This window comes from Curcuma longa, unplaced genomic scaffold, assembly GCF_044706935.1.
Source record: "Curcuma longa cultivar G26 ecotype Majalengka, Jawa Barat unplaced genomic scaffold, ITB_CL_G26_1.1 utg2646_np1212_2152390_RagTag, whole genome shotgun sequence".
Classification (NCBI taxonomy): domain Eukaryota; kingdom Viridiplantae; phylum Streptophyta; class Magnoliopsida; order Zingiberales; family Zingiberaceae; genus Curcuma; species Curcuma longa.
The window spans coordinates 256,947-272,974 of NW_027435599.1; the positions used below are offsets into that span (position 1 = coordinate 256,947).

Sequence of the window (16,028 nt, forward strand, 5' to 3'; positions counted from 1 at the left end):
TCCGATCTATGATGGTCTACCACTCATAGAATGTCTTTTAGTCACGAATGTCTTTTAGTCACAAAGGGTTTTGTCGGATGAGGGTAGTTCTGTCTTTTTGATAAAGTCACGAAGATTTACGCGGATGTGAATGATGAGCTCGACTGCTGAGGGCAGTTCTTAGGTCTATATAACCATCGTCATGGCCATGCAGCCTGCATCATCCTAGCTCCTGAATCCTGAGCTCGAATTCCCCTCGCCCACCATGCCCCTCCAATGCCTCCGACTCTTCTTGGGTCACAGAAATGAAGAAGTCTTGCCTGAATCCTCACTGGAGGAAACTGATCCCCAAACTCCACCGCCTTCGCCATCGCACCGAGTGGACCTCCCCACTCAACCAGACAGTCGTTATCCCCTACACAACGCCTCCGCCTCCGCCGCCGAGGCAATGCCCCTCCCCGCCCCCGACATGAGCGACTTCAAACGCCAGAATAAGACGGCCTTATCCTGGTCGTACGCTCTCCTCACAATCTCCTTTACGCTTCTGGTGAAATTTCCCATCCGGACGACCGACAACCTCGACCGGTTCGTCCTCTTCGCCGCGACGGCCATATGCATCCTTGACTGCCTCTGCCTTACCACTGCCGTCGGCATCTTCTACTACTCGGACACCAGCCAACTCAGCGCCGAGCTCGCGAAGGCGCAGAAGAAGGTACTGACCTCCTCCAAGTTGATCCTTTTGCTCGATTTCCTCTGCCGCTTGGCACTCCGACTGCCCTTCCTATCCTTCCTAGGGATCATGGCAGCCGCGGCTGTGCTCACCCTGTCAGTGCTTCTCCCACTTCACAAAGCACATATCAGTGCTGCTGCTGCTCTACGATGAAAAAGAAAAATCGAAGCTATACATCAAATTAAACTCAGTTGCGTATCAAACCGTCCGGCGTGTTAAAATTGCGTGTGTTCTTAATCATTGTTATGTAACTAGCTAGTCCAATTGTTGATTTGTTGTTGTTCATGTCTCCCGTACGTCGAAGTAATAATCAGTTCAGTCGCATAGATATATGGCTCTATGAAAAATGTATTAATTTGTTGAGATAGATTCTATTTGAATAAACTGAATTGGGTCAGGAGCTGATTATCTGTCTCTTAATTTGAAAAGAATATGGCTTAATTGCTATTCTTTTCTTTGACTAATTCTCTTTCCCCTCAAATTAGGTCCAAATCCTGCTCGATTTCTTAATCTTTGAAAAGAATATGGCTTAATTTTTTGTAGATCCCATCCATCTCATCAAAAGTTCTGCTTTTGATTTCTGACAAACCGAATCGTTCGGACAGATGCACGCGTCAAACTGACCCGAAGGAATGCCGTCGTAGTATATTTTTCATCGCTTGAGGAAAATAATTTATAAATATTCTTTTTTATACTAAAATTTTTGTAGATCCCATCCATCTCTTTCTGCTCCCGTAAATAAATAATTAAAATAAGCATGAAGGATAATTGGGCTGCTTGCTCGGGATCAAAAGGTCACAAACTTCATGGCCATTGACCTGCATCCGCTCTGAATTTATTACTTATAGTCCATATAGTACACGTTTTTAAGCTTTGGTGGCAACTTAGCTATTAAGAGTTTATTTCATATATATATATAATTAATTAAATAAATAAAATTTAATTAATTTTATTTATTTATTAATAAAATATAAAATTTAGTTAATAAATTTTATAAATATATATATATATATATAATTTCATATATATATATATTTAGTTGAATGTCCTGTCCGCCTTATGCTTATTTGCATGATCGATGAGAATCTCTTCGCCAATGTTATTCTTTGGATGACGCCACAAAAACAAAAAGGCTGGATAAACGATCACCATTTTCTTCCTGCTGTATCCATTTAATTGATTGTGTTGATGCCGAATCTTTATGTTCTTTGGAACATACGAATGGTCGACGACCAACACAAACAAGGATATATAAATGACAACCATATTCTTCCTGCTTTATCAATTTAATTGGCTCTCTTCTGCACAAAAAAAAAAAAAAAATTGGATCCGCCACTAGCGGAATTTAATTGGCTCTCCAACTATACTTTGTGTTTATTCTGTCTCATCTGATCCTTAGATTGTGAGTCATGTCCACTTTACGCTCGCCGTCAGTTGACTCAGTTTTCTTATAAAGAGAGGTCGCCACGGTCGATTCATTCACCAAGCCATCAATCTTCTTTCTCCTTCTCTATATATCACTATTAATCATCATCCCATCAGATTCATGGACGCCGCCGATCTTCCTGTTATTCCAGTCGCCGGCCGGCTCGCTTTCCCTGGGAAATGCCTAAGTTTCCTCGGCTTCTTAGTCGTCGTTAGGTACTCCTTCCTCATCATCCACGCCGTCGACCAGGTGCAGGCGTCGCCGCCGGCCATGTTATCCTCCTCCTTCACGGTGGAACATGAGCAACTGTTGGCGTACTACCTGGCGTGGACGCTGGGCTTGCTCGCCATGCTGCTTCCGCCGTTGCTCGCCAATTCTCCGCGCCTGATGCGGTTGGCAGCACGGGCGATGAACTCTCTATTTCCGGTATCCCTTGCCTAACTGCGCACCATCCGATCGATCGCTCATTCCGCCTCTGTTTCCTCTATACTTGATTTATTTCATCGTCTGCTAAAGGTTAATTTATGTTCGCGTTCATGGTCATCGTTGTGGGTTTTAGTTGTAAGGTTTCTGTCGTTTGCATCTAGTATGTTTGATTTCTGAATTCTGAAAATTAAGGTTGTGGGTCTTATAAATTATGATGAGATCAAGATAGACCTCTCCAATATGCACTGGAATTGATGGTGAATCAACTTTAATCGTGATTTGGTTCGATCGATCAAAAGGAGTCAAGTGCATTTTAGTGTAGCTTCTACGATCATCAACTCTGTTTTTTTTCATCCTTGTTCTTCTCTGCTTTCTTCTATTGTCTTCGACTCTGTTTTCCTCATCCTTGTTCTTTCCTACCACCGCGTCCTAGATCGGAAAAAGCCAGGTACAAGCACAAAATCCTCAGAACTTACTATAAATAAACAGATTGATTAATTCAAAATTTTATGTCAATACAACTAAAAGTCATTCTTACACTTGCACTAAAAGAATTACACTTCTAAAAGAACCATACACAATTTTAAAAAATTCTATAGAAAATTTCGACAAATTATACAAAATACGCATTGTGAACAAAGAGAGAAGATTGCAAGTGATGACACTCATAAATACATGGAGTTGTAGGTGAGGAGAGTAGGGCAATGGAGCGTAGGCAGATTAGCAGAGAAGGGAGCAAGCTGACGTTTAGGAGCCAGCTTTCGCCTAGGTAGCCTGCGAGTGTGATCGTGCCATCGGCTACGACTCGAGCCAGAGTCCCTGCTTCTGTCGATAGCAGACCTCCATTGTAAGTCGCGCGTGCGAGGCGAGACGACATGACTTGAGAAAAGAAGGCTAAATTCACACCTGAAAAGCTTTCATTTTGTTACGTGGAGAAGTTTTAAGCAAACTACAGTTCAAGTAAACAATAGAAGAAATCTGAATAATTCAACTTCAAGAATGACAAAACACCATAGAACTTCAATAAATAATGCGGAAACACCGAAGAACTTCAAGAACTCGAGCATACTTTTAGTGTTTCGGTAAGCGAAATTAATTACCTTCTTGAACTTCAGCAGCTACAAATGTGATCAATGCTGAGCGACATGATTGTGGCACTGCATATTCCCAATAGCACTAATATTTAAAGAACCTCACAACAAAGATTTGCCTGCATAAAGAAGAAAAAGGAGAAACAAATTTAAAATTCGAGATCAGGAGACTTTTCTGTGGCAGCCTCAGTAGTAGCACTACGAAATACTAAGCTGTTAAGGAAATGAAACTATGTTCGACACGTCGATTAATGGCACTTTGAAAAATGCGTCTTGGGCAGAGAACGTGATAACAACAATTTTCACACAGATTAAGCAACTGATAGCTTGGTTTGTCACAGAAGTCCTATACTGAGCATATCACTTTTCGAAAGAAAACAAAATCGGAGTGAAGGGTAAGCTCGATGAGGCTGCCAAGCTAAGATATATACTGAATAGCAAAACGCACCTGTCTTCAAACATGTTGCTAATGTAAGTCCTGACGATGGCGTTAACGGGAAGAACTGTAAGTCCCAGGACTGCCAGGCAGAAATATAGCCACTTGACCAATCGGCCATCCAAAGTAGTAACCACTAATGACACTAGATTCTGACAGTAATATCTCCGTTGCATACTTGAGCATGAAATATATCAGCAGCTGGACCTGTAACACAGTTGGAAGTTGCTTCACTAAATTGGACAACTTGGCCAACCATTGCACTTAACAAAACGAAACTCCAGCTAGAACCAAACGAGAGAAACAATGAATGGGCAATTGCATGCGTAATCTTGACTACTGATATGTCAAAGCATAATGGTTTACATTCAAACGAAAAGGAACAATCTTATGATTGCATGCAAAAAGAGTACTCCAGTGTATGATTTTTTGAATGATTAACTTTCCAAGACATCTAATTCTATGTGTCAGATTCTGAGTCTTAAGGTGCTTGAGAAATGGGATTTAAAATTTAAAGGTGCTCAAAAGTCAGAACGGAACTATGAAGAGACGATAAAAGTAATTGATAATAGTTATTTTGGGCGAAACTTTTGTGTCATTGAAGGTAATATGGGTTAGGAGAAAGAAGAATATTAATGTCATAAAGTAAATGCCATAGAAAATGTTGTTACATAAAAAAAAATTAGAAAAGAAGTGTACTTATTGGAAGAAAAGGAGGCTCATTCTTAGAACTCATGCTCACATTCTCATATGTTTTCTACTACATTCTCTACATATATATATCTATTATTTTTTTATATTCTTATCTGACTAAGTATTGAAAGATTTTTGTCAAGACTAGACCGATATTCTCTAGCCTCAGTTGAGTTTCCAATCTAATTTTGAAATTTTTGTACGCTGTTATAGTACCCATTAATCGAGCTAGTTGAACTCATCAGTCAATTGTTATTATAACAAATTATTATTCATAGTTACTGTCTCGACATAGTGGTAGTGCAACACAGTAGGAGTACTATAGCGACACAGTGGTAATATTGCAATAATACTGTAGTAGTATTGTAACAATCATATTTTTAAAGTTTTGCATTTGCTAGTTGATTAATACACCCTATCAATTGATTAATACTTCTATTTCAGCTTTATCAAAGTTGAATTCTCATCTTGTACGGTATTCAATTAACTTCATTCTATCAATACTTCCTTTGTTCAACATCCAATCAACCTTTACCTATTAAGACTTCTTGTTACTTAGCATCTGATCAACCATTGACATGTAAGGACTTTCTCGTTGCTCAGGTTCAATTTTAATCTATCGAGACTGTTGGTGACCCGGTCAATTTTGATGTGATCAACCAAGTTAGGTTAGATCCTGTTGTGGTCTGATCCCTCTGTTTAAGTGTGCAGGAGCTTAGGAGGAGAGGAAGTCGAGCAGAAGATGTAGCGATCGAGAAGGATGGCACAGGGGAGTGGGCCGACAGGCTCGGTGCATCCGAGGGACGCGGAAACTGCAGAAGAGTATAATGGAGCGAGAAGGACGTGCACGACGTCCGAGGAATGAGAAGTCGAAAGGAAGAATACTCGAGGAGCGAAAGACCAGAGTTAGATTTGGGTGTGTCTAACTCTGGTTAGTCAGAAATCACTCAAATGATGTTTCTTAAAAAAAGTCATCTCTGTTGATTTTGACCAAGTCAACGTGCACTCCATCTTTTAATCATCGGTCAAATTAAGGATAGAGATTATCCTTAATTAAGGATGATTCAAATGTTGATAAATGCTTATTTTTTTTAAAGAATAATATTTATCTTTTATCAAGATCAATGATCAAGATTAAATCCTATCTACGATCAACGATCAAGATTAGTTTGCGTAGGTTATAAATAGGCTTAAAAGCTAAAGAGAAATACAACACTTCAATTGTAATATTTTTCTTAGCTTCCGTCTTGTGCTACAAACGTCTGTAAGAGACTTCTCCGACTACAAGGAGTTTTTGATAATAAGCTTTAACCGCCTTGGCTTACAATCACCTAAGTTGTAACCAAGTACATATGTTTGTATTCACCTCTTATTAAGTTTATTTCATTTAATTTATATTAGGTTTATTTAATTGTTGAAACTAACGTTTATCCTTGTAAAGTTGTGTAATATATCTAATTTTATTTACAAGGGCAATTCATCCCCCTCTTACCGGTGCACATTGATCTAATGAGACTTCCTTGTACTTAACATCTGATTAATCTTGATTTGTCAGGGCTTCATGCCTATCATCAACTTTATTTTAGACTTCCGATCATCAAGTGTCCGGTCAACCGTGACTTAAATTTTCTTCTTGTATCAATTTCATGTTAAACTTTCGATTGCTAAGTGTCTGATCACTCATGATCCATGATGTAGTAAGTCTTGCCTGTATCTGACATGGCAGGATAAGTCAATCGACAGTCCAACCTGACCAGTCCCAGGGTCCATGGTCAACGTTACTTCAAGGACTGAAGCCCAGAAGTCCCTTACACGGCCCATTTGGCTTGTTTAGCTAACCCTGCCTACCCGGCTTGCGCGGCCTGCGTAACTTTCCCTGGTCAGACGGCAACTGGTTCATTCGCTATATTCAGTGATCGTGTTCCAGCCCCGTGGTGCTCAGTGTACTCGGCTTACCTTATACTTGGTTTATCCGAACCACTAAGTCTAACTAGTCTACTTAGTTTACCCTGTCCGACTTACTCGGTGCTTGGTTTACTCGAGTCCACCCGATGATCAACTTAGGCTCACCCAGCCTACTCAATTCACTCAGCTCGCTCAGACTACTCAGTTCACCCGGCCGTCTCGGTCATTCATTCCGTTTACCCAGGTGATCCCAACTGTAACTGTTCCCGAGTATTCCACCTCACTCCAATGTCAGCATCCAGATCACTCTATGCTCAGCTTATTCAATTTACTCAGCTTATTCAGTTTACTCGGCTTACTCATCTTATTCAGTTTACTCAGCTCACTCAGATTACTCGGTTTACCCGGTCTACTCGGTCGGCTCACCCATTCAGTTTACTCAGCTTACCCGGGTAATCCCGGCCACAACCGGCCTCGGACATCTTATCCCACTCCAGCATCAGCCCAGGCTCAAGTCTCCTGGCTAACAGACAAACAAGCATGTGAACCGCTGTACAGGGAAAGGACTATGGTTATGCCTCCACGCCTCGCCTCGTCAGTGCTGCCAACTTCCCACTTACAGTTAAACAACAAAGGTGCTGCATGGAACCCAACCGCAGAACAGTTATAGGGCATATCGCCTCTGTCCCCTAGATGCTGCCCTACCGGCATAGATGTCAGCAGGATACAGGTTTTGTCCCTCCAGATACCACCATAGTCTGCTCCTCTGACAAAAAGAATGTTCTCTCCACTTGGAGGACTTTTCACTTGTTAACTCTCTATTGAACTTTCGATCACCAAGTGTTAAATTGACTATGACCCATTTAAAATTTTCATCTCATTTTAAACTTTCAATCATCAAGTATTAGGTCAACCGTAATATACTTAGATTTTTATTTTATTTTATTAAATATCCAATCAATATTAACTTATTTGAATCTTACTTAATTTATTAAAATAATTTATTGATTGACTGTCAAATATTCAATTAACTTTTACTTACATTTCACTCAATCAATTTATATATTAATCAAATATTAAAATTCAACTTAAATCAACCTGATCAATTTTTAATCCGGGATAGATTGGACCAATACTCTCCCTCCAGTTTGCTCAGGTCCTAAGAGATTGGGCAACAAAGCAAATGACAATCGGACAAAAATCTAAAAGGCACTCTAAATATTTAAATAGTCAAAAGTGTAGTTTTAATTTTAAAAAAAATAATTTAAGAGTGTTCGAAGTTTTCTGAGATTGAATTATTTTTGTAATGTCGCAATATTAGATTTAATGTATATATATATATATAGTTTTTAAATAAAAATTATTGTGACCCTGAATAGACAATGATGATGCATGGTTGGTCAAATGTAATTATTTAACTGGTCGAGTAGATAATGCAAATAAAATAAATTTAATATATTAAGTAAATCCACGAAGTCAATTAAAAGAGTAAGGGCTCGTGCGCTCTTTTTTTATGCATGCCATTCTTTTTTCTATTTTATTTGTTGAACAACGAATTAGAAACGCGTCTAAGATAGCATCGGCCACTCAACTAAGGTGGGACGCATTACACCTGATTGACCACTAAATATTGCGTTAATTAATTATTGGGTTGTCAATTAAAATCTTAAACCACAGTCGCCAACGTGGATAATATTTTGTTTCAAAAAAAACAAAAAAAAAAGTGAGAACAACATGCGGGCTCCACAGAAAGTCGAGGATAAACTTTATAGTGAAGCGTTTGATGGACGGTGCTCCAAGTTCTTCTAGTGACTATTTCAACGTTGACTTTGAGGGTCTAATAATATGCAGATCTATCAGAAGAGGATAACTATATTTGAAACAAGTCTTATTAAGGTTCTCGGATAGGCGGTATTTGGAATAATTCCACTAGAAGATTCTCTGTCCTCGTAATCGACTATGACAGCTACTTGCACACCGCTGTCCACGGCTTTTAATTAAATTCCATTCCCATTACAAAGAAAAACATCAAACTCCGTAGCTATTGTAACATATCAATTTGGATCCTTAATTATTTGGGTAAAATAATTTGAAAAAGTAAAAAGCGTAATTATGGATAATATGCACAATAAAAAATTCGAAAGAAAACTTAAGGAGCTGGTCGGGCTCATGTACAAAAATTCGATCAAAAATTTGGGCAAACTATACATATTTCCCACAATGAACAAAGAGAGAATAAGATTGCATGCAAGTGATGACACTCATCAATACATGGAGTTGTGTTGACCAAAAAAACCAACCCATGAAGATTGCAAAGAGGAAATCTTCTCCGGTTCAACATCCAACATATATAAACCCCATGAATTCCCGTATTATTTCTTCAACGTCGCAATCTCTTCACAAATATTGTTCTTTGGATTACGCGAGCGTTGACCAAAACACAAAAGACTGGAGAAGCGATCACCATTTTCTTCCTGCTTATCCTATTAAATCTAATTGACTTATGTGAACGCGCTTTATGCATGTGTGTATATTCCAATTCCAATATTGATTGTGTTGATGCCAAATCTTTGTGTTCTTTGTGTTATACGAATGGAATGGTTGGCTAAAAACACAAGAAGGATAAACGACAATTCCATATTCTTCCTGATGTATCAATTTAATCGGTTCTCCAACTATACTTTGTGGAACCTGAGTCCTCCACCGGTGGATCAGATAATATCTGAATATCTGGATTATCAAAAAGTAAATATATGATGGAAACCCGATCTCACTTTGCGTATAAAGAGGTCGCCTTGCTCGATTGATTCGGCAATTCATCCCTCTTCTTTCTCCTTCGGTATCACTGCCGATCGTCATCCCATCAGATTCATGGACGGCGTCGAGCTTCCTGCTATTCCAGTCTCCGGCCGACTCAGCTTCCCTGGGAGACTCCTCAGTTTCCTTGGCTTCTTAGTCGTCGTTAGATACTCCTTCCTCATCATCCACACCGTCGACCAGGTGCAGGCATCGCCGCCGGCCATGTCCTCCTCCTCCAACACGGTGGAACATGAACAACTGTTGGCGTACTACCTGGTGTGGACGCTGGGCTTGCTCACCGTGATGCTGCCGCCATTGCTCGCCAATTCTCCGCACCTGATACGGTTGGCGGCGCAAGCAATGAACTGTCTGTTTCTGGTGTTCATTAATCCTCTTCGTCCGATCAGACTCACGGACTGGCTCCGCTTCGGTCCGCAGGTCGCCAGTTTCCTCGGTTTCTTAGTCACTGTCAGGTATTCCTTCCTCATCATCCAAGTCGTCGACCAGGTGCAGGCGTCGCCGCCGGCCGTGTCCTCCTCCTCCTTCACGGCGGAGCATGAACAACTGTTGGCGTATTACCTGGCGTGGACGCTGGGCTACCTCACCATGCTGCTGCCGCCATTGCTCGCCAATTCTCCGCGCCTGATGCCGTTCGCAGCACGATCGATGAACTCTCTGTTTCCGGCATTCGTCGACGAACTTGCCTAACTGCGCACCAATCGCTCATTTCGCTTCTGTTTCCTCTAAACTTAATTAATTCCTTCGTCTGCTCAAGGTTAATTTCTGTTCATGTAATCGTGGTCATGGTCATCGTGTGGGTTTTAGCTGTCAGGTTTCTGTTATTTGCGTTGTAACAAAAGGGATAATGTTCACTCCAGACGCCCCTCCACACCAGCCTATGCATCGTGGAAGGGAAGTTCTGTTCTTTCCATGTAATATATATGTTTGATTTCTGAATCATGAAAATTAAGGTTGTGGATTTTAGGATGAGATCGAGATAGACATCTCTAAAATGCACTGGAATTGATGATGGATCAACTTTAATCGTGATTTGGTTCAATCGATCAAAAGGAATCAAGTGTATTTTCTGTAGCTTCTACGATCTTCAACTCTGTTTTTCTTTTTCCATCCTTGTTCTTCTATTGTCTTCGACTCTGTTTTTTATTCATCCTTGTTCTTCTATTGTCTTCAACTCTGTTTTCCTCATCCTTGTTCTTTCCTACCACCGCGTTCAAGATCGGAAAAAGCCAGGTACGAGCACAAAATCCTCAGAAATTGCCATAAATAAATAAATAAATTCAATATTTTATCTTAAGGAGTACCTGACAGTGAGTAAGAAACCGAGGAAACCGGCGAACTGCGGACCGAAGCGGAACCAGTCCGTGAGTCTGATCGGACGAAGAGGATTGAACACCAGAAACAGACAGTTCATCGCTTGTGCCGCCAACCGTAACAGGTGCGGAGAGTCGGCGATCAATGGCGGCAGCATCACGGTGAGCAAGCCTAGCGTCCACACCTTGGAAATCAACGGGTTTTTGTTTACATCCAGAGCCACAATCGACCTGTGGAATGTCGATCCAATTAGAAATTTCCAATGACAAATATTAGTTTCGGTGGAGTAGAGTTGTAGAAAAGGATAAGGATTTGAATTTTGATGAAATCGAGATAATACATTTCTCTGTTGTGATCATAATTTTTTAATTTATTTTCTCATAGATGGTTGTAGAACTGATCATGTAAGATCATTGAGATGACGAATTTCATCTTTTTATATAGAAAGGTATGTCACGCCATGCCAAGTTAAGTTAAAAGCTGTGGACAACGATGTGCAACTGGCTGTTATAGTCGATTACAAAGACAAAGAATCTTCTAGTAGATTTATCTTCGTAGTGGTAACTGTAATTTCTTGATTTACTTTTTCATTGATGATCACATGATTGATCATGTGGGATCACTATGATATGATAAATTTTATTTTATTCTATTTTAATAATAAATACCAAATAAATTTTTAATGATCTAACACGTTTTCACACCAAATAAATATTTAAATAATTATTTCGCATCCAAATTCACGGAAGAAAGGCACGGCACACATGTCGAGCCAAAGTTAAGTTAAAAGCCGTGGACAGCAATGTGCAACTGGCTGTTACAGTCGATTATAAGGACAGAGAATATTCTAGTGGATTTATTCCAAATACCGCCTATCCGAGAACCTTAATAAGTCTTGTTTCAAGTATAGTTATCCTCACAGATAGCTCTGCATATTATTAGATCCCCAAAAGTCAACCTTGAGATAGCCAGTCGGAACTAACTCGGAACACCCTCCATTAAAAGCTTCACTCTAAAGTTTATCCTCGAGTTTCTGTGGAGCCCGCATGCGTTTTTTTTTTTTAACAAACTATTATCCACGTTGGTGACTAAGATTTTAATTGACAACCCAATAATTAATTATGCAATAGTTAGTGGTCAATCAGGTGTAATGGGTCCTACCTTTGTTGAGTGACCGATGCTATCTTAGACACGTGTTTAATTCGTTGTTCAACGAATAAAATAGAAAAAAGAATGCTATCTTAAACATGCATATAAAAAAAAAAGAGCGCACGGTTTAAATTTTGTCCTTACTCTTCTAATTGACTTCGTGGATTTATTTAATATATTAAATTCAACTTATTTGCATTATCTAGTCGACCAGTTAAGTAATTCCATTTGACCAACCATGCATCATCATTGTGTATTCATGGTCACAATAATTTTTATTTAAAAGCTATATATTTATATTATTATATATATAATTTAATTTAATCGAGATTGCGACGTTACAAAAATAATTTAATCCCAGAAGACTTTGAACCCTCTTAGATTTTTTTTTTAAAACATTACACTTTTGAATATTTAAATATGTAGAGTGCTCTTTAGATTTGTATCCGATTGTCATTTGCTTTGTTGTCCAATTTCTCATGACTTAGTAAATTAGAGGGGAATCTTGATACAATCTACTCTTATCAAAGCTGATCTGTTTGAATTGATTCGGATTGAATTTTAATATTTAATTAATATATTAATTGATCGAGTGAAATATTAAGTAGATGGAGATTAATCAGATATTTAACAATCGATCAATTGAGTAAAATTTAAGTAGGTCAATATTAATCAAATATTTAATAAAATAAAATAAAAAGTCAAGTGGATTACGTTTGATCAAACACTTAGTAATCGAAAATTCAATATAGAATTGACATGAGATGAAAAATCCTAATGGATCACAATTGACCCGACAGAATTGACAAATAGGAAAAATCAAGTGGATCATGTGTGATCAAACATTTGATAATCGAAAGTTCATTGAGAAGTTGGCACAAGAAGAAAGTCCAAATGGATCACGATTGATCGAACACTTGATGATCGAAAATTCAATATGGAGTTGGCATGAGACGTGAAATCCTAACAAATCAAGGTTGATCAGATATTAAAGAATGATGAAGTCTCAATAGATCAAAATTGATCAGATGCTAAGGAACGAAAAAGTTCCTACATGTCAAGAGTTGACAAGATGCTATATATATACTTAGAAGTTTCGACAGATCAAGATTGATTGGATGTTGGACAAATAAAGTGATGAAATTAATTGGATACCGAACATTCGAGGATAAATCAAATGCTCCGTTCGTACATCATACACTCAAATAATCATAGACTGGAGTAATTTCTTGTGTTTGCAATCATAAGATCGTTCCTTTTAGTTTGAATGTAAACCATTATGCTTTGACATATCAGTAGTCAAGATTATGCAATTGCCAATTAGTTGTTTCTCTCGTTTGGTTCTGCAGTTTACTTTTTTTGTTAAGTGCTACGGTTGGCCAAGTTGTCGGAGTTAGTGAAGCAACTTCCAATTGTGTTACAGGTCCAGCTGTTGATATATTTCATGCTCAAGTATGCAATGGAGATATTACTGTCAGAATCTAGTGTCATTAGCGGTTACTTACTACTTTGGATGGTCGATTGGTCAAGTGGCAATATTTCTGGCAGTCCTGGGACTTACAGTTCTTCCTGTCAACGCTATCGTTAGGACTTACATTAGGAACATGTTTGAAGACAGGTGTGTTTTGTTATTCAGCCTTCTCATACTTATAGAAAAGTCTCCTGATCTCGAATACATTTGTTTCGCCTTTTTCATCTGAAAAATTGGTGCTTTTGGAAATACTACTAAGCTTCAAAATCACTGGTGCATATACAGTGCCACAATATGTCAGCTCAGCACTGACCACAATTGTAGCTGCTAAAGTTCTCGAACGTAATCAATTTTGTTTACCTAAACACTATGCTCGAGTTCTTGAAGTTCTTTTGCGTTTCCGCATTATTCGTTGAAGTTCTATGGTGCTTTGTCATTCTTGAAGTTGTTGGAGTTGAATTACTCGAATTTCTTCTATTGTTTGTTTCTTGAACTTCATTAGCAGTAGGCCAAAATGAACTGTCGTTTGCTTCAAACTTCTCCGCATAACAAAATGCAAGCTTTTCAGGTGTTAATTTAGCTCTCCTTTCTCAATTCATGTCGTCCCGCCTTGCACGGGGGACTTACAATGGCGGTCTGATATCGACAGAAGCACGGACTCTGGTTCGATTTGTAGCCGATGGCACAATCACACTCGCAATCTTCTCTCTTTGTTCATTGTGGGGATTATGTATGATTTGTTGAGATCTTCGATCGAACTATTTAAATTGCAAATCATCTTTCTATATATTGCCATGTCTCAGTATTGTGTATGGTTCTTTTTAGAAGTGTATTTCTTTTTGTCGAAGTGCAAGAATGGCTTTTAGTTGTATTAACATAAAAATTTTGAATTTATTTATTTATTTATGGTAAATTCTGAGGATTTTGTGCTCGTACCTGGCTTTTTCCGATCTTGGACGCGGTGGTAGGAAGAACAAGGATGAGGAAAACAGAGTCGAAGACAATAGAAGAACGCAGTGAAGAACAAGGATGAAAAAAAAACAGAGTTGAAGATCGTAGAAGCTACACTTTTTATCGATCTAACCGAATTTTGATTAATGTTGTAGAATTAATAATCCATCGTCAATTACAGTGCATATTAGAGATGTCTATCTCAATCTCATGATAAGATCCACAACCTCATGATTCAAAGTTCAAAGATATCGCGTGCAAATGACAGAAACCTCACAGCTGTAACTCACACGATGACCATGGACAGTAATTCACCTTCACCAGAAGAAGGAATTTTTTAAGTGCAGGGGAAACAGAAAAAGTGGAATGAGCGATCGATCGGGTATGTTAGGCATGCTGGTCGACGAATGTCGGATACAGAGTGTTCATCGCCCGTGCTGCGAACGGCATCAAGCGCGGAGAATTGGCGAGCAAGGGCGGCAGCAGCATGGCGAGCAAGCCCAGCGTCCACGCCACGTAGTACTCCAACAGTTGTTCATGTTCCGGCGTGAAGGTGGAGGAGGACATGGCCGGCGGCGACGCCTGCGCCCGGTGGCCCTGGTTGACAGCGTGGATGATGAGGAAGGAGTACCTGACGGTGACTAAGAAGCCGAGGAAACTGGCGAACTGCGGACCGAAGCGGAGCCAGTCCACGAGTCTGATCGGAGGAAGAGGATCGAACACCGGAAACAGAGAGTTCATCAACCGTGCTGCCAACGGCATCAGGCGCGGAGAATTGGCGATCAATGGTGGCAACAGCATGGTGAGCAAGCCCAGCGTCCACACCAGGTAGTACGCCAACAGTTGTTCATGTTCCACCGTGAAGGAGGAGGAGGAGGACATGGTCTGAGGCGACGCCTGCACCTGGTCGACGGCGTGGATGATGAGGAAGGAGTACCTGACGGTGATCAAGAAGCCGAGAAAACTAGCGAACTGCAGACCGACGCGGAGCCAGTCCATGAGTCTGATCGGACGAAGAGGATTGAACACCGGAGACAGAGAGTTCATCGCTCGTGCCGCCAACCGTATCAGGTGCGGAGAATTGGCGATCAATGGCGGCACCAGCATGGTGAGGAAGCCCAGCGTCCACACCAAGTAGTACGTTAACATTTGTTCATGTTCCGCCGTGAAGGAGGAGGAGGAAAAGGAGGAGAACATGGTCGGCGGCGACTCCAGCGCCTGGTCGACGGCGTGGATGATGAGGAAGGAGTACCTGACGACGACTAAGAAGCCGAAGAAACTGAGGAGTCTCCCAGGGAGGGCAAGCCGGCCGGCGACTGGAATAGCAGGAAGATCGGCGCCGTCCATGAATCTGATGGGATAATGATCAGTAGTGATAGCGAAGGAGAAAGAAGAGAGATGAGTCGGTGACTGAATTGTGCTTTGCGAAGTATTTAACGAGGAAAAAATAATTGCCTTGGAAAAAAATTATAGTTGAGACATAATAAAATAAATTAGAGAAGACATTTCGACTTTGGATTTTCTCCTGCAACATTAAATAAGCGCGTTAACTCCATTAACAGCGTTATAATGCACATGAGTGTTAACGGAGGGAAGACATTTCGATGAGAATTTTTAATTTTTTAAATATTAAAATTATA

The 16,028-nt window shown here is 39.9% G+C and overlaps 1 pseudogene; it reads right to left on the reverse strand.

Annotated features, from left to right (window-relative positions):
• LOC141820085 (SPX domain-containing membrane protein OsI_21475-like) overlaps positions 1-183 on the reverse strand; it is an 8,625-nt pseudogene extending 8,442 nt beyond the window's left edge.
• Between the last annotated feature and the right edge of the window lie 15,845 nt (positions 184-16,028).